The sequence below is a fragment of the Python bivittatus genome, unplaced genomic scaffold (genome assembly GCF_059951505.1).
Source record: "Python bivittatus isolate LINGU-HERP-01145 unplaced genomic scaffold, Pbiv_v1 ctg000050_np1212, whole genome shotgun sequence".
NCBI lineage: Eukaryota > Metazoa > Chordata > Lepidosauria > Squamata > Pythonidae > Python > Python bivittatus.
The window spans coordinates 5,071,054-5,094,801 of NW_028277033.1; the positions used below are offsets into that span (position 1 = coordinate 5,071,054).

A 23,748-nucleotide genomic window follows, 5' to 3' on the forward strand; every position below is an offset into this window, starting at 1 on the left:
TAGATGCTTTCTTGACGTGCTGAAGAAAATGCATGCTTAGTTTAACCAAAAACAAACACCTATTTTCTGTTTAATTTCCAATTAAAATAATGTTCCAGAACCAACATAGCTTGAAAATAAATACTTCATTGTAGATTCAGTTAGGGTAGGGTAGTGAGTAAAGAAGAGGGCCTGGAAGGACAGAGAGAAGATCTGCTATCAAGTCAATGATCACATTAAATGAAACTTGAGCCCAGGCCAAGACGGTAGTTTGCAAAAACACCTCAGCCCCATATTCTCATGAAGGTAAAAGAGGGAGAAAAGGTAGCACATTTGGACTTGCAAGATTCTGTTTCTATAGCTGTTCTAGTAAAAGTAGCTTTAGACCCACGTGGTGTCTCTTTCTTATTCTTGTTGACCTGATAGGGCTAAAACTAAAGATTCAGGTGGGATATAGGCCAACTTCTGTTATGGAAAGATTTTTCATTCTCATTGAATGCAAAATAAACTGTATCTTATTATAAAATTAATCTATCTTTTCATTTGGTATAGTAATTTTTATCCCTTATCCTCAATTTCTGGGCATTTTTTCTTAATTGTCTTGTCATTCCTATAGCTCACTCCTATATTCTTACTTTTAAAAGTAGGATTAATGCAAAGCTCTGTAGTAGAACTCACCTATGCCTTGCTTTTCATACTCCTAACCTACAACCTACTCCTAACCTTTTTCTATTCTATTTTTCTCTTTTACTTATTTCCATACATGATATTTCTGTCTTAATCACTGTACTTTGTGCTTTACTTTCCTTCTTCTGTCCTTAACTCTAATTTATAACTGTACCTCTTAGTTCTGTAGCTTATATTTTTTCTGTTTCTGAGTCCTATATTTTTCTAGTGCACTTTCTGCATTCTCATGTCTACTTTCCCCTATCCTCAAAATATACATCTATTTATCAAATTTATATAGCTGTCCATCTAAGAAAAGGAACTCTGGATGGCAACTCCCTTGTTAATTCCAGATGTGGGGTTGGTGTCCTTTCCAATCTGACTCGCTTGCCAATGCTTGGTACTGGGATCTGGTGACATCTGGAACAGCTGCTTCCAGCTTCTTTCTGAGCTCCACAAATTAGGTGGAGAATAATCCAAGGCCATTTGGGTACAGTTCAAATCCCCAGTTTTAGAGCTGTAAAGGAAGGTTTGCCCATTCACACAATGGGAAAGCCTTCATTAATCAGAAAGCAGAATGATGAGATTGTTCCCCAGTTATCCTCCAACCCTTCCCATGAAGATATTCTCTGCTACCCCAGCTTTTTTCCAGTTTCATTTCAAACACACTATTAAGCCACACCTACCCACTATTTTTATTTCCTAAGAACATTTAGAGTTCCTGTTCCTATAGGACACAGAAGCAAACTTGTAAATTACATATGTTTATCTCTGAATTCTAAAAAAAAAAAAAAAAGTTAAGGAGAAAGAGGAGGTGGGATTGTCTGGGAAGATGTCTGTGGCCAGATTGTTGACCATGGTCCCCCTGGTAAAAGGAATCCTCTTATTTCTAGGCCCTTAATACCCAGTATTAATAATAGCAGTAAGCTATGGGGAGGACATTCTACACAATTAGGTCCTATCAAGTTTGACTCAACTGTTGGAGTCAAACTTGCATGGAGAAATGTTCTTCATCTTGATATGTCCCCAACAGTATCCTGTAGCTCTTCCAAGGACAGTCCTGCAATTTCTTTGATCCCATCCATCCTCCTTATCCAGTGTTGTCCCTTCTTCTATTTCTCTCCACCTTACCAAACACAGCTGTTTCTCTATTCCTCCGTTCCTCTGCATATCTATGTATAAGGCAAGGCTGGAGTCAAAAAAAGCATCTCTGTTGCATGTGTTCCTCAAGTCAGTCTGAGCTCCTGTGCACCCTTTTGGCTTGTGAGAGAATTCTGGCTTTACAGCATTTCTCTGGGCTCTAACATGTCAACGGTGTGGAGACCGAGGTGGCTGCCTAACTCAGTGCATTGCTGCACGTGAGCCTGGTTCTCTTGGGTATAAATACATCTTGTTATAAAAGGAAAATGACAGACAGCAGCATGATCCCTGGTGTGTTGATCTTCTTCCTGGAACTGCTTGCAATGATTCTCTTATCCTGAGATCATCTCTCTAGAGTGATTCTAAGGACATAGCAGTTCCTAGCCTGTTGTGGAAAACTACACTACAGGAGGTACAAATGAACCCAGTGGAATTCCCTGTGCTCAGGGCAGGGTGGAAAGTTTGCCCCGGTTGGTTGTATTTGATTTCTCTCATTTTTTCCCTCATGATCTGTAAATCTGCTTACTCCCTTTTGTAAAAGAAGTTATTCTTTTTGTGTGAGTTTTACTTCTACATAGTAAAAAGAAGCAGCTTTACTTTTCATGTAACACTTGAATACTTAGGGGAAGTTTAAGCAGGATTTAAAATAGCCAGGTTGAGTAAGAGTATGTATGTACTTATATATTTATATATTTATATAATATATAATATAATATATGTATATATTGAGTAAGTATGTCTTTGCTTTGTTTAGTTTAGCAAACTATCTTTGCTAGTTTAATATATCTAGATTGCTTGGAGTACTTGGCGGAGAACATAAGTATAAATTGGTATGTGTAGCCCAAAGAGTTGGTCACCAAAACCTGACCATTAAGAGAACTGCAGAAGGCTTTTCTGGTGATATTACAATGTTATCATAAGGAATGGGGTTTAATTTTTGTGGGGAGTGCAGATTAAGGTGGGAATGGAAATGGAAGACCTGTGGGAGGCAAACAGCTCTACCACCATCCTTATACTTGTCCTAAATCTGCAAAGTCTTGAAATGAGTGGCATCAAGGATGGAATGGTGCTACTTCTTCAAAAGGGAGCTGGGAATTCAAAAGAGGGAGAGGAGGAATGACATTATATGTGAAGGAAATGCACACATGTTTAGAGATACAGGAATTTGAGCACATGCTTCTAATTAAGAGCATGTGGGTAAGAATATAAGGGAGTAGAAACAACAATGACATTATTGTGGAGCATGGGCTACTGGTCTGACAAGCCAGCCACTTGGATAATCCCGCCCTGCAGCAGATTACAGAAGCTAAGAGAAGAGAGACATAATAGTAATAATGGGAGGCGTCAGCTACTAGTAATAATGATTAGACTTCCCATCTAGTCATCTGTTGAAAAACCACCTTGGCCAAGACTGCAAGTCCTGAGAATTCCACAGTGATCTTTCTGATTCTTTCATCTTCCAAAAGGTTGAAGAAGAGACAAGGGGATAGGCTGCCTAAATCTGATCCTACTCAGATTCAGTTGCCTCAGAGACTGGATTCTCCTTTGTTGGAGGTGCTTAAACAAAGGCTGGATGGTTATCTATCAAAGATGCTGTATTAGTGGATTCCTGCATTGGGCAGGGCTTGGACTGGACTAGATGCAAAGTCACTTCCAACCTGCACATTCTGGATGTGCTGGAGAGCTATGTGGTTTTTATTTTTGTATATGCTTTGGGGGGTTTGGTTTCTGTTTTTGGCATTGTTTAGCTTAGATTTTGTGTTTTCCATAATGTGTTGATGCATGCAGCAAACACAGAGACAACAAATGACCTGACCCAGTTATGTTTTATAATACTGTGATTCCATTTGTTTTTCGTCAAGGAATTCTAAGTATGGTAGCTTGATAAAAACGTTGAGAGTTATCTATCTTTTCTCCCAGGAGTTTGATTCCCATGTTTTATAGGTGACTGACCATCTTAATACTGTGATATCTAAAACATTGTCTCCTGCAGATTCCAACACATCTGGGTCTTGAGATTCATACATGTTCTCTAGCTTCTTTGTCTTCCATTAGGATTCCTCTCTATATCATCTGTATATAGTTGCTTCACTGGACACTTAATTTCCTACCTCCCAAGTCTGTTTTTCCTTCTGTACCATCTACAAGTGGTCTCCCACAAATTGGACCAGAAAGATGACATGTAGATCAGGTTTATTTCACAATTTTCTCAACATTTTTCTCCAACTACTTTCAGCATAACTTCATGCTAGTTGAATGCCTCCTTTTAAATGGTAAGCCTAATAATGAAATTCATGCAATCCTGTTAACTTAAAGCTTAGTCAGTGGCAAGCTGAGCCCTGCAAATGCCCTCTGAATGCCTCCTCTGAATGGAGTCATGGCTTAAGCCATTCCTGAAGATTAGTTGTGTCACCTGAATGGGCACTTTATTTATTTAATTAATTTATATGCCCCCCCGACTCTCAACAAAAACAAAAATAGAAAAAAGAAAAGGAGCAAAATATGGCAAAGATGACAAAAACAGGAATGAAAAAGAAACAGACCCACATAACTGAAAATGGACTTTGATCACCCTCGCCAAAGGGCTGGGCATAGAAGCAGTGCCATAACAGTACTCTTTCAAAAAAACTAATTAAAAAAATGCTGGGTGGCAGTAGAAGTGGGCATGATCTCATAGGAGAAATGGACAACAGAATGTGACATGACACCCACACCCATACACCAAGCACCCATTTTGTAGCCCCCAGCATGTCCGGGGTGTGTGTGTGGGGCCAACACTTTTAACCTGTTCTTGTGACTTTAGTGGGAATTACAAGGGTGAAAGAACGAATGCTTACACAGCAGAGCTTCAAAGGGCACGTTGTAGATCCAGCTGAGAGATTCCAAAGAAGAGAATCACCTTTCCACCATTTCTGACCATTCTCTTCATTGTCATAAAATGCCTTCTGAGCATGAAAAGAAGCCCGTTTTGCCAAAGTAAGGTGACCGGTAGGCAGATTGGCCATCCCTTTGAAAGGGAACACATGGCTTTCATTGGGCAAAGTGCCAGGTCAATAAGGGACACATCTCTTTACACTCCCATTTGATATTGTACAAACCCACGGGCACACAGGCATTTTCCCCCCATTTGGACAAAGCAAGTGCTTACATTCCGCAAGGGCCAACCTTCCCATTTTGCCCCACCCAGCTCCAAAAAACAGGTTGAAAAACCTGGATCCTGCCACTCCAGCAAATTTTATGACATCACTAGCTATGCTTTGGCAATCAAATTAATGAACGCATGAATGAATACATTTTTCATTACGGCAAATGGCAGCAACTTAAAGTATCATACAGGAACTCAGACATCTGGGAATAACATCTTCAGAATAAAGGATAACTTGGAAGGGAGCTGGAGAATCCTTCTCGCTGGTGTGTCCTTGTTATTGTTCCTGCCATGCAAAATATTGCTAATTTATAGATAGTAGCAGATTGCTGATCTGAAAATAAAAGGGCAAATAGAATTCATTGGGGTGACCTGGAAAGTTTATCAAAAAGTCCTAACAGGCATATTACATAGTTCTCTGTAAAATTCACAACATGGCAAGACATGCCCAATTCTTTCAAGTCCTCTTTTGTGAGAAGAGTACATGAACTTCACATATGGGATCCTAGTACCTCTGCCCTCCAGAAGAGCCCCAGGGTGGTTGGCTTGGCTGTTCCAAGGTGGTTAGATACTTAACTGGCTGAAGAATGGTGCTTCATGGTGAAGGTAGAACCAGCTTCTAATGAACTATACAGCTATAAATAGTATTAAATTGGAAATTGTATTGTTTAAATATAGATTATTAATGAAATGGCTTTTTATAGCTCTTTCAGTGAATACTTTTTCTCCTCAGGTACCAAAAAAAAAAAAAAAAAGTTCCAAGTTAATTTGCACTGCTATGTCAATTCTGTTTAAATTCAATCAAGCTTTTTTTTAAAAAAAAATTATGTTTTCTCCACATTAATTCCCATTTGATTTGTCACCTCTTGTTAGGTATTTAAAGCTTTGCTAGATGATTTTACCTGCATCTGATTGGCTTCACCTGAAATTGAAGGCCCTCCTATTATGATGAATTAATTTGATTTTCATTCAAGCTGGGATTACTTTAATAATGATGAATTGCACGAAGTTTGGCGCCTGTCAATTCCTACGATGATAATGAGCAAGGGATAAAAAGTAATAGAAAAAACAGATTGTATAGTGAATTACTGCACCTTTTTTTCCCCAGTCTTTGCAGATTGGCACCTTGTCATCAGGAGAATGTTCACGATATTTATTAAGATAAGCTCCCTATGGACTAGAACAGGAGCTATCTAAAATTAGGGGTGTGGAGCTCTTAAGTTCATTGTTTCCTGTTCTGTTCAAGAACACGCTTTTTAAAATATTTTACGGTTAGTTGCAAAGTGCATCACAGACATCAGGAAAATGCAGATTTCAGTGCACAGTATTTTCTCATTCTCTTATTAAACGTAAGAATATATTATATGCTTCTAAATATTTAGAGGAAACAATTTCTCATCGTTCTCTTGGCTCTTGGCTTTGTTGGAATGGAAAAAGTTTGGCAGTATAGTCCATGTCTTGTAGGTTGTTGGCTTGAACTGATCATTGGAGGCAAGAGCAAGCATAGAATTATAGTGTAAGAGACCCAAAGGTTGGACATTGGAAACTGTCCCATCATTTAGCTGTCAGAAAGTTGAGCTTTTGTTCACACTACAAGGATTCTTGTTGCCTTCTACTGGGCAACAATCTTTTTTCCATATGAGTAGAAGTGATAGGTTAGCAAATTTATGCTCTTAGGTATCACAAGATGTGATGCTTTTATTGTTTTGTTTTTGAACTTGTGATAGACATCCACACTCAGTTTGGACAGAAGAGTTACCTTCTAGAACAGGGCAGTGGGAGAAAAAAATGGAGAAATTTTGCTCCTGGAGTATTAAATAATACTACTGGGTTATGTTTGGTGGGCTGAAAGGAGTTTTATAGGGACACGGTGGCGCAGCGGCTTAATGAGCCTGGAAGTTACCAGCCAGAAATGGTTGACAATTCATTGTTCAAGCCCAAGCTCCTCATGGCGGGGTGAGCTCCTGTCTTGCACCCTTAGCTCCTGCCCACCTAGCAGCTCAAAAGCGTAAGCGAGTAGATAAATAGGTACTCTCACCCCAGTGGGAGGAAAAATGCTGGTGGCGCCTTTCACGGGAAAACAGGAATTGGTTGTTGGTTGCTGGATGCAACGCAACAGAAGAGACTCGATGTCCTGTGACCGCCAGCTGGGCTCCACCCTAAGAAGGGGGCAATGGCAAACCACTTCAAAAAAAAACCTTGCCAGGAAAACGGCAGGGACTCATCCAGGCAGTCTCCATAGAATTGGTCATGATTGAAAGTGGATTTAAAAAAAAAAAAGAAGAAGGGAGTTTTGCAGAGGAAAAAGCTATCTTTAATTGGTTTCTGAAGGCTCTTCTTGGTACTTCTTTCCTTTTGCAAATGTTCTGATTTTGTTTGGTAAATCATAAGGATTGGAAATGTGGGTCTTGTTTTTCATTAACTCTATGATCATAAATAAGTACAACCAAGTTCTAACAGCCATAGAGTATGTGAATGTTTTTATCCATTGATGAGTTATGCTTGATCTATCTATCTATCTGTCTGTCTGTCTGTCTGTCTGCCTGCCTGCCTGCCTGCCTGCCTGCCTGCCTGCCTGTCTGTCTGTCTGTCTATCTATGAACTTGCAAATGGAAAAGGTAGAATTATACACATCTGATATCAGTTATGTCATGATGCAAATGACATGGAGTATGTTATTTGTGTCATTTGTGTGATGACTTCATGGCACATATGACATCACTTGCCCCTTGTGGGTAGAAAGAATAGCAGTCCTGGGGCTAATCTTTGATAAACTGCAGCTAGTTGATATATCCTAGCCATTAACTGACTTAGTCATAATCAGACCAAACCTGTTGACCAAACCTGTAATTATTTTGTGAAGCTTATATTATGTAATGAACAACTCCACTGATTTTTTTTAAAAAAAACCAGTTTAAGTATCTGAAGTAGAATTCTTTCATTCTTTCAGGCCTTAACTGGGATTAAGCGGGTTTCTCCATACACTAAAATGAATTCATACTGGCCTTAAAAAGTAGGACCTTGTTCGTACAACCTTAAATAAATGCTTTGTAATTTGAACTGTTGGCCTTGTGGTATGGATTTCCCCTTTGGGGAAGCTATTGGAGAATAAAAATCCTACTGCTGATATTTTTAGCCATGCAAGTTGTGCGCAAAGTGATGGTAAGCTTCAGGAATTCTGGACTTCGGAGTCAACTCAAGGTAAATGTACAGCCAAGGATGATAAGGGAGAAAGAAAAGATCCGTCTTTTTCTGCTTCATACTATGCCACTGCTTTGCTGAATAAATCCATAAATAAATGCCTCTGTAACTAAATAGGGACTAGATGCATGTATTGTACTAAGTTGCTGTTTATTTAAACAGGATGGTTTGCTGAGTTCACACCATCCATTAAGCCAATAACCTTATGTGTGAATGATGCCAGTATTACCATTTCTGATTTATATGCCCTTTGTTAATATAATTACTTGTACCATAAGCAACTGAAATGCTGTAGTCGAGGTCCTTACAGACTAAATTTAGCTGGGAAGAGAAGGGAGAAACTTGCTCTTTCCAACAAATAATTGGAGATTGTCAAATTAAGCTTCAATTTCAAGTATTTTAAAGGTGGTTTTAAATACTTACTATTAACCAGAATGTATTAGTCCTAACTAGAGTTTAACATTTGTGCCAGCCTAACTGTTAGCTGTTGGAATGGCTGACATTCTTAACAAGAATGTACAGTCCTGGGAGGCAAAAGTAATTACCTATTAAAGAAAAAATGGAGAGGAGCAATTATTGCAATTCTCAGACCCAAAACCACTTTTGCAAAATCAGCAAGAAACTTTAAATTTCTGAAAAGATGCCATACTCCTGCATTTATTATCATGCAAATAGTATTTTTAAAAATATTTTTAATAAAGCTCCTATGGAACTTTAAGTAAAGCTGCAGCAACCCTGAAAATAGATCTCTGCAACATTGACTAGCCCACAGAAATATATTCTACTGTCTAATGAAGCAGCTGTGAGTTGCTTGGTGGCCTTAACCAATACAAAGACCAAAAAACCCACATCTAAATCCCCCAAATGACCAGTTATTATTAAGTTTCGTATCTGGTCATCCTGTAATGATGCTTCCTTGCCAGAGATCAAATAAAAGTACATCCCACTGGTTTTGCACCCAGTGTTTTGTTTCTAGATTTGCCCCACCTATTTATGCAGGAATTTCTTCCAGTCACAACTGCTGAAAATTAGCATCATTGTTTCCTGCTGTTTTGAGATGGGCTTCCATACTACGCATTCCAAAATAGATTTAAATCACTTTCAAAAGAAGCAAAGATCCTCCCATTTTGTCCTCCAAAACAAGAGAGAGGAAATATCCTTGCTTTGTCCCTCTTAAAATGAGAAGCGTAGCCTCCAACCCTCAAAAGATTGCTCAACCCTAGTTTACAGAAGAGACACTGAGGAATCTACTCAGCTACTTCTCCAGCAACATAGTCTTTCTCAAGTGAGTTGGGGAATCTGCTCAAACAGAACCAAGATGCTGTCAGGTACATAAAGAGGATGTGGCTATTCTCTTGCCTTAGATACTTCATCCAAAATGGTAACGGGTTGACATTTATTTAAGAGGTGGGTTAAAAAATATAAGAGGAACACATGCTCAGCTTAAGAAATGTAATGGATGTCGAGAACGATGCTATTTAGAAAGCTGCACGTGTCACAAGATGCATTTAGCCATTTGCAGATGGCTATTTTTATCTCTGTCCCAAGTGGCACTTTTGGGGGCAGGGGAGGAAGACTTTTATTCAAAACCTGGATGTGAGAGAACATGTAAGTGGTATTCAGTTTCAATTTATTACAGCCATTAGCCAGCAAACAAATACAGCAACACAAAAAAACACAAGAAAATGCACACACACCAAACAGACTTGTATACCCCATTCAGGCTTATTTTTCATGATGGATCCCCTCTGCAGTCTTGATGCTAGACAACAAAACTTTACAACATCATATGCTATATAAAATACCTTCTTTGCAGGAAGGAGATCAAAGTAAAACTCATCTGAATGACCGAGGACTGCTGGCAAATAAGGGAAGTACGTTTTGGATGCATCATCAAACAGAATCTACAGTGTAAAAGAACATTATGAGGGAGTGAAGTCGGGGTTGCTGTCTGTGCTTGGGGAAAGTGGCTGCAGCCAGGCAGAAATGCTTCTGACCCAATTTCCCTAACTCAAACTTTACTCACAAGCATCCAAGCTGAGGTTCCAGCTGCCTGTGAGAATTAAGCCACACCCTGGCGTTTTCAAGGATATGCTGATGTTCAGAGGCAGCCTCACCCCCACCCAGGCTCTTAGCATAGACAGAGTGGGGAGGTGTGTGCAAGAGGGAAGGCGATAAGCCAACGGCGTACAGATGTCCCCAGCGGAAGCGACGTCTGAAGATTGGCAGCTATTATAAGCAGGCAAAAGGACTATCATTCAACTGCCAGGACCACAAGTTAGGTGAGCAGCAGATCCTGGTGGGAGTCCTGCCCAGAGCTCCGAGCTTTCCCAGGAGCTCAGGAGCAATTAGAAGAGGAAAAACCACACTGAAACAGCACCTCGCCTCGCCTCGCCTAGTGTAAGAACATTTGGAAAAAGGCAAAGTTGTATGCCACTTTACAGACTTTATATATTTATATAGTCTTTATACACTTTACGGACTTTTGCTTGAACTAAGTATTCAAGGACTGAGTATTAAAGACGTAGTTACATGGCAGCATCACCTTGCAAGTTCTGGATGGATGGAGACCAATAGTCTGTTGCTGGGGAAGGTGTGTGCTGCAATAAAGCATTTTGTACAGATTTGCTATGCTGTGGTGTGTCCAGTCCTCGGAAAGCAAAGATCCCTCACAAACATGTGTGGTAATTTCATTCTCTTCTATGTTACGTGGACAAAGACAATGACAGTGTAGTCTAGGAGCATCACATTATCTCTGCTATAACAGGACAGAGGAGAGGGTGTTGCAACCTGCCCAAGTAAAGGTCCACCGGTGTTTTTGCTGTATCAATGAATGAAGGTAAGAAACCATCACTCCCCTATTAAATACACTTGGAATCTTGCAGAAGCTGGGTAATTGGCTCAGATTGTATTGTAACTCAAATTCTAGGAATTGTTGGGCAATCATGGTTTTGTTTTGTTTTGTTTTGTGCTAGGATCAGCCAAGTTTACATAAAAAAGCAGTCTGGGAAAGACTACTTGAAATGTGTTTCTGCTTGAGGGACATATTCCAGGTAGATTGGAAGGGATCACTCACAGCAGAATGGAACAGTCCAATGGGCTGATGAAAGCATTACTGTCCAAGTTCTTGGTTCTGTTCTAATCAGCCCAGATTCTAGCCAAAGGACAGCACTGGAAACACATTTAGGAGTGCTGAATATCGAATTAAGAAATCTAGATTGTACAGATTCAAGCACAAAATAAGACTTATGCTAAGGCCTTTGCCTGGAAAAGTTTTCTAGCTTCAAGCAAGTGCCTATTACCTGTGAGTGATGATACCATAAAATTGCTGAAATAGTTGTTTTGGCCAAGTTAGAGACTTAAGCAATGAGAGCACCCTTTTTTCCATTGGCGTGGAATATAACCCCAAAATAATCTCTTTAATCTGATGCATGTTAAAGATAGAATCACAGTATCATCCATATACAGCAGAATGCAGTAGTGTTTATTCCCCAGTTTGGGGCAAAAATATCTACAAATTTTAACTGCAGGATAAAGTGATTAATATAAATATAAAATAGAGTGGGCATGAACGTGGTAGGCTTAAGGCAGAAAAAAGTATCATTAAAAATATTGGTCATAAATTAGCTCAACTATTCCATGCCTAAATCTAGATTGGGTTTTCTTCATAAATTTATAGGTTGAAGTCAAAATTAAGCTTAATCTTGATAATGCGTTTGAGCCTCTGTTAAATTTCAGGTGGCTTATTCTCTCATTCAGGGTTCCACTGCTGCCTATAAACGTGGAAGAAATAATACTGAATGTTCTTCAATTGTGTTTTGCTGTAGTTCAGAATATTGCAAAGGACAGAGATCTGGAACCCTTGTTTTCTGGGCTGGGGTAACTCCAGAAATGGAGAGATACATTACAAAGGATACCAGAAAGTAGAGGGCAAATGCAGTGTCCTTTTTTTGCAAAGGTATAAGGTCAGTTGTGCAAAAGAAATTAAGAAAAAAGATCTGGCTATTTAATGTATAGATAAGAGTACACTTTGGGCTTAAGAGGCAAAAGATGCTGTCTCAGTTTCTATCTTGACCTTGAACTAAAGGGATCGCTGCCAGTTTGGACTACAACTAGTAGTATGTATGCAGCGAAGTATGTCATGCAAACACAGCCATAAAGTAGGCAGTGCATCCAACACTGACCATAATCTTTCAAGAGCTGCTGTAACTCTCTTCTTTGCCTACAGCTTGATGTCTGGAGAACAGTCCTGAACATCACAAATTATAGACTGAAAATATTCTAGCTTTCTTCCCTGGAACAAGCATAATCTCCTCCTTGACTCAAAATTGTTTAAGACTAAGTTTGTACAAAGTATTTATCACAGAATGTTGCTTTTTCAAAGTGAGCTTTTCCAATCATGGTCAGACCACTGCCAGAGCACTCAAATTGGTTTGTTCTGGAGTTGGAACCTTCCGTGACAGAACATTTTACACACTCCTTGTTATGGATATTGACAAGAGATACTATTTCCTGTTTCACCACTGTTGGAGAAAATGATCTTTAGATCCCACCTCAGTTGTCTTATTCCTGAGTTCCACGGCCTTTGTTATTGAAGAAAAGCTTCAGTTGTGTCTTCCTTTCTTTGATGTCCAAGGGGAAAGATGTGAAGCAAGATTTCATGACCCTATTCTCCTTGAAACAAAAATAACAGTTTAGAGTATGAATCCAGATGATTTACTAAATTAGCTGGCTGGAAGGCAAAAGTGAATAATGTAAGTGAAATTTATGAAGAACTTTAAAGAAAGGATTTAATAGTTTCTTTATCTCAACTGACCATCATCATCATCAAGAAGGATCAAGTACAAAATCTGCATTCTTGTGCTGATGTAGGTGTTAAAGAGTGGAAAGCTATATCTTCTGATTACACTTAATCGGATGCTTACACACCTGTTCATGTTTCAACTCTTCTGATTTTGATTTGTTGCAAGTTTCACGGGTATTGTTTAAATAGTTATTAATGCCATGTGGTTTTAACTAGCAGGGAAAAATTGCGAAGTGAGCCTGCTTTCCAACTGACCTTCATTATTCTTTCACATTTCTCAGATTAAGCAAAAACCCCATAACAAGAGCATCTCTTTAAAATAACACTATTTGCAAAGCAAAGCACAACTGGCAGAAGTGCTCCTATTAGAAGGATTTGCCTGTAAAGGTGACACAAAAGAGTGATGATTCAGAGGCCACCAAAATAAAATCCATCCAAATGAAAGAGAATCAATATATGTGTAGGAACCAAATACTGTTTTACAAAGTAATGGTTTCTGTTGCTGCTGGAATTGAATCTGGCTTCTGCTTACCTCCAAATTATTGCTGAAAGTGTTTTGTAATCTGGACTTGTGTGTTTGTGTGTGTGTATAAAATGATGCGTCCCCAAGGCTGTTTTGGCTACATGACCTCCATTGCAATCATGAAATGCATTTGAAATACCGAGAGACAGGACACAGTCTAGATATGATCCACTCAGCTGTGCAGAAGGATGGTATTAAGGTGGTGCAGGATTTAATCTTAATTTAACCTGGACAAAAAAAATCCTGGCGAGGGTTAGATTTGTAATGGCTGTTCACCTCTTCAAGGGAACTGTTAAAATGCCCCCAATCTCTATGATGGAATCTGAAGGTCCCTGTGGATGTGCTGTGTCATCTATACAGTGTTCTTTTTGAGACCAAGGTCATTTTGTGGAACACTAGTTTTGGACACCTGACTCCAGCTCAAAGCACTTTTTTGGGCCTAAAGGACCATCTTTCATAATTATCTTCTTAAGTGCTTTAAAAATCAGTTTCATTGCTAATTTGTATTTTAGGTTTCAATCTATTCTTGAGGTGCTCCAAAAGATTCAGTGTAAGAAAGAAAGAATGTGTTTTACTGGGCTTTAAAGTGTTAGAATATCAGCATTAGAAAGATAGCATTTAAAAACTGGAAGACCAATTGGGTATCTACTCAGAATGGTTGGTGCACTCTCTTTCTCAGGAGTATCCCTCACTCCGGTGACAATTATCTGCCCCTGAATCAAACCATTTACTGGATTAGATTTTAGTTATTTAACTTGTCCTGCTTTTCATGCATTCCCTGAACATCCATGCCTGCATCTACCTCTTCTCCAAATTAAAAATTAGTAGTACAGAATATTACTGTCCCTTTATGTGCATAGGCTTCTGAGACATGACAGAAGTAAGGTTGCTACAAGGAAGAAAAAGAAATGGACAATATATAAACATTTCACATTTGAAATGTCCTTGCTACAAAAAAATTCAGAGGTAGTGCCACTTTGATAGCATTCAAAACAGGAGACCAGCAATGAAGATTGCTTTGCTTCTTCAACTGAGTTGCTGAGATTTGGTGTTGAAATGGTTTACTGGATTAGACAGCCCCAAATAAGAAAACACCCTAAAGGGCTCATGAATAGCTCCAGCTTTGGATGTAGCTCCTAGAGATTTTAAAAAATTGTTATCAATTTGGCATTTTAATGTGACATGGGTGACATTACTAATTATACTACTGGAGAGTAATCAGATATGAGGCTTGGGGTTTACATGGGGTTCTATGCTATGATTATTGTCAATTGTTTGGAGTCTTAGGAGCTGAGTAGTATATAAATGCATTCAAATAAATGGGAAAATAGAGTTCTTGCTGCTCTCTGAGCTTGGCTGCTTGCTTGCAGACATTATATTACCCAACTAGATAGACTCACACCGATGATGTTACCTAGTTGGGTAATGAAATGTCTGCAAGCAAACGACCAAGCTCAGAGAGAAACTACAACTCCAGAGTTCAATCGTGAGCTACACATACTTTCTTCTAGTGAAATGGGAAAACATAGGGGTTTGCAACAGATTTTGACTTCAAAGCATTTGAATGAAAAACAGGGCTTTCAATGGGAAATGGAGATTTCAGTCACTTTGGAAAACTTTTGATCTTGAAACACGTCCAAACTGATCAAAACAGGCCATCTCACTCTTCAACTGGGGCATTTCACAGCTGGAACAATTTGAATTAGAAACATATTGTACATCACTGTTTAATTTAATTAAAGATGAAATGAAATCTAATTTGGTCTTTGATACGACCCTGCTCACTACTTTTGGTCTGCAGTTCTTTGCACATCATTCCAAAGTCAAGTATGATGTGGAATAAGAGAAGTGTTTCTGAGATAGACTATTGGTCTGATCTGAATGATCAGTGGAGCAATAACTGTTGTAATGGCATAGAAGCCAGATATTTACCTTGTTAAAAAAAAAAAAATCCACCTCTCCGAGAACTTAGTAAAATCTGAATAGCATTCTAGTCAAGTTTCTTAATTATCTGGGGGTCACTGTTAAAGTCTATCTCCTCCCCCCCCAAAGAAAGCAGATGTAATGAATAGGCATTTTACATCTTTGAATACTATTTGATGGTGGATGGATGGTGGCACAAAGGCTTGAAAGAAAGCTAAGCCTCTGGTCCAGACAAAGGTAAAGACCTAGTAGAATGTTGATCTTCATTCTAGTGCCACAAAATGAAATGATAAACTTTATAAAGCACATTATTATAACTTGTTTCTATAATATCATTGGTGTTTATAGCAGGTATTAATGTTCTATGGTTTTTCAGAGTTCTTTCCATTACAACGCCCATCATTCTGGATTCTGGATAGGTGGTCTCACTTTGCTGGAAGTTGTAATCCAACAACATTTGCAAGGCAAATGTTTGCCCCACCAGCTTTATAAGCAACATAAGCAAAGGAATATATCTCAATACTGCATGTATATGTTCCCAGATGGTTTATGAACCAGAGAAAGGAAACCTAGTTGAATAATAGAGCATACTTTAGAGAGAGAGGATGGCAAAAGAGAATAAGATAATTTAGCAGGAGGTGGGAGGCCATGCCAGAAGAAGAACGTAAACAAATTTCATCACAATATCCTTTGCTCCTATGATTTGCTTCTACCAAGATGCTCTGTTTCGTAATGTCTTCAGAACAGTATAATAGCATTTAATATTAATTGGAGCTGAGAGCAGTGTGGTTCATTAGCTATTTTTTTTTCAGAAAACAGAAATCCCTAATCAGATTTAATCTGATCCCTCAATGCTGCATTTGATGTTAGTGCTAAATCAAATAACAATAGTAGCTTCTATTTGAATAGAAGCTACAGTAGTACAATAGTAGCTACAGTTTGAATAGAAGGCATGTCTTGTCTGTAAAAGACAGCTTGGGCCTTGAGATTTCCTGAATTTAAGGAAAGAATCTGTGTACAGTGGACCACAATTTTTAATTTCGAAATGGAGGTACTTCATTTCCACTTTTTTTTTCACTGTTACAGCCTGAAATAAAGAAAAAGTGTCAATGAAATTGAACTCTTGGAACATAAATCAGTTGAGCTTATTCACTATGAACCTTTTTGACATTTTCCTGGCGGCTGTTCAGTTTGACTGTAGGCCTGTGACTTATTTCTATGCTATCCCCATTTTATCATTTTAAAAAAAATCTCATTACCTTAAATCAACAATTATTCCTGAAGCAGATACTCTTTTTGGCTTTTCCTCCAGGGTTCAGATGAAAAGCCTCAGTATCTCCTTTTTAGTATTAATTCCAGCAGTCTGTTTCCACATGGGTTCAGTTCCAACCCATCCTTTGTCCCCATCTGACCTACCACACACACAGTATCTTCTTACTCTTAATCTAAAGTCTTTCTCCAAAGATACTCAACTGTCTTTTTCATATTCTAGGACAGCGTTCTCCCTTTCAGAGAAAGTTACCATAAGGTCCTCACTTTCAGTCTCCTGTCTAGCAACCTAAATTTTATTTCTAAGACCTCAAAACTAACTTTCTCCACTTCACCGGTGCTGGTGTGCATCAGACATTGCTGATTGTAGTCCAACAATATTTATGAGGGTATGAAACCAACCTTTAAGATCTGTAACCAGCACAATTGACTCTCAAACTGATCCAAGAGGATTATACAAATCCCATGTGATTTGAATCCACCTAGGATAGGGCACAAGCGAGTCCCTTCTCCCCCGCCCCCTCCCTAGTGATAGAGGAAAAAGGAACTGCAATGAATAGAGAGAGAAGCGACTAAGGGGGGAAATCTCAGTGGGTAGAAAAACATATTGATTAAAAGAGCCAAATGTCTATGGAGGCGCTGTGGAACCCTCCACATGTGCAAAATTCTTTGCGTGTCTATCTTTGAATTTTAAAGTTTCTTTGGATGCTTGTACTCTAGAAATAAAAACTAGTTTTAAGCACATCCTGTCCCTGGAGGTCTCTGAGAAATGTGGGGCAGGCAAGAAGTGAGTGAATCTTAGCAAATTCACTGAACTGTGTTCCTCATATTAATGTGTAGGAATCATAGCTGTGGTGTGATGATTGTAAAGCTGATCAAAGTCTTTAACATACACTCACGCATTCACACACTTGCACGTATATAATGTTCTGTTTATAATTTAAGTACATACCAGCATGCACGCAATGACCCTTAGAGTGCTGTTCTGCCATCTGTATAAATAAGCCTACAGTGCAGAACAAATCAGTCAACTCTGAATCAAAGGTAACTGCTTTGAATTCCTTCCTCCCAAGATAAACCGAGGTTTTATTTTTATTTTTTTGCAAGCTTCCCTTCCACACACTGCATCCAATAATAAGCGTAGTGATGCAGAATTAGCATTTTTCTTCTGATCTTTTTTTTTAACCAGGAGGTGGGAATATGCATGTGCAATAAAAGTTCAAAGATCACAACTTGACCAACTGAATAATTGCAATAAGAACACTTACGAGTCACTGCAAACTGGGAGCCAATGCTGTAATGCTGAGTTCTGCAATTTATATCTAATATGTGTTTGGGGACTGATGTTAGTAACTAGCAGATATTAATGAGAACATAACAGGGATCAGTTTGCATTTCCAAGTTAAAGGTCTGTTAACACAAAATTAAACGAGAGAGATCAGAATGATTTTTTGTAAGGGTAACTGTTGTTAACTGGAAGCAGTAATTATAATTATTCTAGTTTGCTATAAGGAAAGTGTGACATAAAATTGGATAAAAGGTCATGTTGTCACAGTTGTCTGGCAGTGCCATTGATAGACAGGATAGAGGAAGAGTGTATCAACTCATCCCACTGTTCCCCCTCCCCCTTTGGGGCTATGGAGTGCTGTAGATTATTTTGAACAGCTAACATTTTTCAGCTACCTCTTGCTGTTTCTGAAGCTTAAATCATTGTTGAATTGCTGTTTGGATGTGCAACTGTGGTGTTTCCTCGCCAGCTGTTTACAACCAAGCAAAAGAGCGGAAGCACTGGGCCTGTAAGACCAGGGCTGGAAATATGTATTTACTCAAAAGAAAAACAGCTTTCAACAACATACTGTTGCCCACATTCCACCCACTCAGAAATACAGGCAGTGTACTGACATACTTCTGATATTATAAATTATGATTAAAATAAATCACATTTCAAATTGGATAAAATGCATCAAATTGTACACTGTATATATAATACGCGAAGTTCTTAAATGGAAAGTTGAAATGAAGCCTCACTTGGAAGAGAAGTATGCATGGCCTTTGCAATCAAGAGCGGTGATCACTTTAAAAATTCACCCGTATGGCTCTAAAAGTCTGCTTTGTTGAGTGTGCACAATGCTTGTATAGATTACAGAAGCCAAAAGGAATATTTGAAGAAGACGTCCAGTTGCTGGCAATGGAACAGAAATTCTTCTAAAACTAGCAGAAAAAGACTTAAATTATGCAGCGCAGATGGTCATGATTCATACAGATCATACGACTGGCCTTTCTAGTGGTAGAATTGACCTTTCTTGGGTAGACTGTATGAAAGTGTTGTAGTGAACTGTGGTTATGTCTGGCCTGTAGCAACAATGATTGAAGAAGGTAGCAGGGTGAAAAAGAGCTCAGAATCAGTAGATTTTGCCCCTTCTATTTTACAGGATGCCCTACGGCTCTGCACAATCCGTGGTTTGTGTAGTGCAGTTTTTTCTCTCTCTCTCTCTTGTGTTTCTCTTCCTTTTCTTGAAATCAATAAGATGTTCCACAGCCCTGTATCCGGCAAAATCTCTTGCTAAGGTTGGATGCGAAAGGTGCTGAGAAATGCTTGTTTTTAATCTGGACACTGTCCTATTTTAGGCTTGCAATTAGATGGTTGTGTAATCCTCAGGAAATATGCTCACGTTGCCTAAGTTTTTATATCTGGATTAGCAATGTCTTAGTAAATCTGCCCTAGATTGATCTGGAAACATACCCTGTAGTTATGTAAGAATGATCTATTGGTGGGGGCGGGGGATGTGCCCATTGTCTCTTCCATTTGAAATATGTGATTTATCGTCTTTATCCATCTTGTTAAGATTATCCTCTCTAGCTTGCCATGTGCTTGGTGTGTTTAATTTGTTTTACAGGGATAAATAATACTTCTGTTATTGTACAACTGAGGGACAGGATCTTCCTAAGAATCTTAATTCTGATTCTCTTTTGTTTGAAGGCAGAATAAAGAAACAGGGAGAATAATTTAACAGACAGGGTTACATTCCTAACAAGAATCAGGTTCCATGGGGAGGGAGGTGTGCCATCTTCTCTAAAAAAGACTTCCTGAGAATCAGTGTCAGAGATTACAATATGTTGGTTCTATACCCCAAAGCAAAGCTGTTCCGTCCTGCTTTGCACGACTGTTATTTCTGTTGTTTTTGGAAAAATCAATTCTGTAACATGTTCCTCATTGTGAACTGAAGGAGGCCACATCCATGAGTGTTTCACATCTTTAGAAAACTCATGCTAACTCAGAGGTCAGCTTGGCTTCTCCTGGAGAGCAGGAACCTGTGACCTTTGGATGTCATTGGACTACATCGTTCCTGACCAGTGGCAAGCTATCTAGGAGTGATAAGACTTGGAAGCCAGCAATATTTAGAGATCCACAAGATTACAACCCTCACCCTTATCTTGTGTGAGTCAAATGCTTCCTGGATGCTCACAAGGAGGAATTAATTAATTAAGATGCTGGTGAGCAACTGCTGTTCTGAGATACACTGTCTCCGATCCTGGATGCTCATTTAGCTGTCATAGCAAAATGGAAATAATCCAACTGTGTTAATGGAATGGATAGCTATCTATGCTTGGGAATGGTCATTTTCTGTTGTCAGGGCTGAGCCAAACAGTTTTCATAGAGGCAGTTTAGCACACATAATTTATAGCTATTGTTCGCGTCTCTTCTGGCAAACCGAAACAGCTTCAAGCATGTCAGCCTTTCTTTAAGGCCTAACTTCATAATTTAATTATATTTTCTCCCACTCTTCTAATTCTTTACCTAACTGGGATGACCAAAACTATTTGCAATATTTCCAATATGGTTGCAATAACCAGTTAATTTAAGCCCGACATATTGAAGTGGCCAGCAAAACTTACCTGTATCAATAAGATTTGATGCTAACGTTTAGGAACATGAATACTTTCTCAATTTCTTAGAACACCTATCACACTTGAAATGTTTCTCAGGGCTTGTATTATTAAGTGTACAAGTGTGAGATGCAGAACTTAAACTAATCCCTTGTTCAAATCTTGCTTCTTCCTTGAGATTATCACATAGCCTCAAGCAACATTCAGTTACTTATTTGCCATGAGAGAACAATAATACAGACCTGTTTTACAGTGAGGTTATGAGACATACTTATATTGTATGCATGTAAAGGGCCTTTGAATAACTGAACACCACCAATATATGCTTATTGAAGTTATGATTACAACCATAGATTAAACCATCTTGAGGTCTGCAGGCTGTAAAATGTACCTGTACAGATTTATTTTTTGCAAAACAGATGAGTTCCTTTCATGAAGTTAACTTTTAAGATGAAAATCTGTTAGCAAAACAAACAAAATATATTTCTTTATTGGGATAACTGGACTATTCGCACTTATAATCAGGAATGTTCAGCTACTTGTTCTGTGTGGGTTTTTCCTTAGAGTGGGAATAAAAACACACCTTCTCTGCAATTGCAGTTCTCAGTTTTATCCTTGTCTTGGTTAAACATTTATCAAAGAGAAAAAGGATAATGCTGTTCCTTCTCTCTCTCTCTCTTTTTCAGTGCCAGATAGAAGTGCATAGTGGCCAAAATGGAATACAAAGATAAATGCTGTATTGTTGGAGCTGTTTCTTCAATATCTGTATATTTCTGGGAATTCTGTGAAATCTCCAGAATTTGGTGTAATGTTTAAATAATTCTGCATTCCCTTCTCTAAAATAGCATCTATATCTTGGCCAATGGCAGTATTTCTGTTGAATTTTTGGCTTCCTAGTTCCACCAAGGCTAAAATCACTGTAGTAGCAAAAGGCCAAACTTCAGCCTTTAAGCCACAGATGTGGACCTGTGATATTGCAATCACAACAATTGAGATTTCTCAGCAATGACCAAACTGGCTGCTTCTGCGGATGTTTGAGTTCAGTAATGTTGGAAAGATAATAGGTTTCCATCTCCTCTATCAGCGGGTGGTTTTGTGACACCCTTCCACAAAGATTACTTCATTAAGTCATTAGTTGAAACTTTGATATGGACACAGACTGGGAGGGATCCTAGTTTGGTATGAATGGGAACAATAATGCTCGGAGGGGCTTCAATTTTTTGATGACTTTATTTTATAAAATGACTGTGTTAGATGTTCTGAAGATGAGGTAGCTTTTGTCTAAATGTCCTTTCCTGGTTTAAGAATGATGTCTCTTTAATATGACTCAACCCTTCTTCAAAAGTGACAGACTGCCATAAAGTTACTCTGCTGATCTGTCAATATCTCCAGCTTGCCTGCCAAATGAGAGATGGCTTAAACTTATAACCCAGTGGCTTCCTTATTGTGAGTTGGAGAAAAATGCCATTGATCTTCTCAATCAAAGTGTTCTTTTCACAGCTTGCCAGCACAAACACACTGTTGTCTCTTAGTCAAGGCTAATTAGCTAATAATTTAAGGCAAGGGAGAAGGCAGTTTTAGTGTAATTCAGCGTTGGGGGAAATAGATGATATGGTTTAGAGCAGGAAGTAACTTTTCCACTTGGCTGTGATTAAAAAAAATGTTTTTCAACTTTTCCACTGGCCATTTTTAGATCTTCCCTTAAACAGAAAAATAATGTTCTTATTAGAGTGGTTGAGTGGAGTTCTTCCTTCAGGTTTTATGAAGCAAAACAGAAGATAGTGACTTGCTACTAGCAGCTTCTGTGGGGTGGGACTGTAAAGTAAAAAAGGTTTATGATCATTTAGTGAATGTAATTGAATATTGGTTCTATTTGATGAGTGGAGTGGAGTTTCTTACAGTTTTTGGATTCTTGGGTTTTCATTATTTTTTTTTTAAAATTTGAACATCATTATATATTGAAGTTTGTACACCGCCGAGAAATGGGAGTGAGTGGCATTTCAGTCAATCAGTCAGTCAGTCCAATGGAATTGATGGTCCTTATCAGTATTCCAGGCCTAATATATCTACACCTATAGAAAAAAAGAAAAGAAAAAGAAAGAAAGGTGTTTCACGCTACCACAGAGAAAGCAGCGGCAATAATAACACATCTTGATTCTGCCTTATTTTAATCATTCTCAGAAGGGTTGATAACATCAGGAGATGTCTAATAAAATTATCTCTCCTGAGTTAAATTCTTACCAGATGGTCAATATTTCTGCTGTTAAATTCAAAACACTGTTATGCAATACAGACTGTTGTTCTTAAGACAGAGGCCTGGTTTCATGAATATATCCCATTGTGATCCTTGATGGTGAGTATGGATGTTCTCAGTAAATTCTTCAAGAAATTGTAATACCTGTATGTATACGGATGCCCACTGGAGATTTTGACATTATCCATGGATAAAAGCTAATCCATTTTCCTCCTTAGTGTTTCCAATGACTGCTTATTTGCCTCTCCATATGATCCAAGTCTGCATTATCTCTCAGGTGGAGGAACTGTGGTGAATTGAGGTCATTGCTACTTGTCTCATAACTCCCTTGCTTGGGGGGAAAGTGAGTGAAGAAATGGCAAAGAGGTGGAACATCAACATCTGGAGCTATAGAGACAAGAGGTAGAACTTCACCAGGGATCTTGGAGAGATTTCCCAAGGATTTGCTGGCCTAGCTCAGTGGCAGACAAGATAAGTTAATTGCTCTTTAATGTATACAACTCTCCTTTTGTAATTATCACACACACAGACACAGACACAGATATAAAGACAGAACTCCTTTTGAGCACAAACAACTAAGATGATGAAAGCTTGTGCATATTTCCTTATTCCACATGATGATTTGTTCGCCATTTTTAAAGGAATATCGAAGCTGGCTGGTGTGGGTCTTCCGGGCTGTGTGGCCGTGTTCTGGAAGTTTTGTTTCCTAACGTTTTGCCAGCATCTGTGACCGGCATCTTCAGAGGGCAGGAGCACAGACAGGAGCAGTTCTCTCTGTGCCCAGGGTGATGTGACCCTTTTGTGGGTATTTATAGAGATCTGAAGGGGGGGATTGCGGGGGTGTGGGGGGTTAGGGGGGTTTGGGTTAATGAGTGGCGGCTTGTTTTGGTGTCAGAATATGTATGTATCTTCCTGGGGATTAGGCAGGGTTTTTTCTCTTTTTCTTCTCTTAAAGA

General features: G+C 38.8%; 1 protein-coding gene across 10 annotated transcripts in view; it reads left to right on the forward strand.

Moving 5' to 3' along the window:
- ZMIZ1 (zinc finger MIZ-type containing 1) overlaps positions 1–23,748 on the forward strand; it is a 405,624-nt gene that overhangs the window by 139,112 nt on the left and 242,764 nt on the right. The window contains exon 1 of one of the 10 annotated variants that reach the window (XM_088129044.1): positions 10,848–10,970. The exons of the other annotated variants lie outside the window; for them this stretch is intronic. The gene's annotated coding sequence lies outside the window, so the exon portion shown is untranslated. Of the gene's footprint in view, positions 1–10,847; positions 10,971–23,748 lie in introns of those variants that run through there. 10 annotated transcript variants of the gene reach the window in all.